The sequence below is a fragment of the Octopus bimaculoides genome, chromosome 1 (genome assembly GCF_001194135.2).
Source record: "Octopus bimaculoides isolate UCB-OBI-ISO-001 chromosome 1, ASM119413v2, whole genome shotgun sequence".
NCBI classification, from domain to species: Eukaryota; Metazoa; Mollusca; class Cephalopoda; order Octopoda; family Octopodidae; genus Octopus; species Octopus bimaculoides.
In genome coordinates this window covers 120,827,919-120,829,372 of record NC_068981.1, presented here as the reverse complement: position 1 = coordinate 120,829,372, position 1,454 = coordinate 120,827,919, and the positions used below count along the sequence as shown (strand labels likewise).

The window sequence follows — 1,454 nt, the reverse complement described above, 5'->3', positions numbered from 1 at the left end:
ACTTATATAGATGCTTATATATATCCACATATATATATACATATATAAACATGTGTGTATATATATATATATATATATATATATATATATATACACATACATATATACATACATATATATAGATATATGCATATATTCATTTATATACACATACATGCACACAAACACAGACACACATGCATGCATGCAAACTCACACACATACATTTACAAATATAACACAGAAAGATATCAATCAATATTTATTGGACTTCTGCACATATGATAAATGGAATCAAACATCCAATATCTGCTTTGTCTGTTTGACATTTCATAATCAGTTGATGCTTGTTGACGAATACTGTAAACTTCAAGAATGCAAAAAAAAATGGATGTTGTGACACTCATGCCCTCTCTGAGGGCATTAGCGACATAAGGGATATAATATTGCTCTTGCAGGAAAATCAAAGCAATATCTCAAACTCACTGACTATTTACTGACATACCTACTCCCCTACAAGCACGCATATACAAATTCACATACATACAAACACACATAAAAAAATTAATATAGAACCATTGAAATCACTTTGCTGTTCTTACATACTGAAGAAGATGGTTGAGCAGACAAGACAGCCAGCTCTGAAAACAATAGTATTAACAGACAAAATGGCCAGAGCACTTATTTTCTATATTGTATTCAATCTAGAGCAATGGTTTTCAACCGGGGTTCATATGATCCTTGGGGATTCAGATAAGATATTTGGGGATCCACACAAGCAAAATAATAAATTGGGTTCCCTTAGTAGAATATTAAGGACCCATGAAAAATTTTGCTTCAAATGTATTTATTGCAAAAAACAGCTAGATTTCATTCTCTGACACGTTATACAAGTTAGTGTGTGAAAAACAAAGAAATTTTGAAAGAAGTATGTATAAAACTAGTTTTTTTAATCATTGAATGGCTATGGGGTCCATCAAAACAGAACAGAAATTGAAAGGGGCCATGGGTAAAAAATGGTTGAGAACCACTGGTCAAGTGGGAAGAGTCATGCTCTTCAAGACCAGTGTGACTGTTATCTTTTATCTTTAACTGCTTTCAATCATTTGACTGTGACCATGCTGGGGCACCACCTTGAAGGGATTTAGTTGAACAAATCGAGCCTAGGACTTTTACCTTTTTTTTTTTAACCTCACTACTTATTCTATTGGTCTTTTATGAGGAACCACTGAGTTAAGGGTGTTTGTCCCACTGTCAAGTGGTGACAGGGGACAAACACAGGTACAAAGACACATACACACCGCTAGCTCCAAAAGTTTTTTTTTTTTATTCTCTCTATGTTTATTTCCTCATATTCATTTCTGTTGAAGAGCGTAGGGTCGAAATGTAAAAGACTTTCCCACCTTCCCAAGCATTAAACTAATACATCTGACAATCATATGCACCACATAAATATATATATATATATATATATA

The 1,454-nt window shown here is 33.1% G+C and overlaps 1 protein-coding gene across 1 annotated transcript in view; it reads right to left on the bottom strand.

Annotated features, from left to right (window-relative positions):
* The window catches only part of LOC106872789 (uncharacterized), a 423,364-nt gene that overhangs the window by 186,454 nt on the left and 235,456 nt on the right, over window positions 1-1,454 (bottom strand). The gene's annotated exons all lie outside the window — the stretch shown is intronic.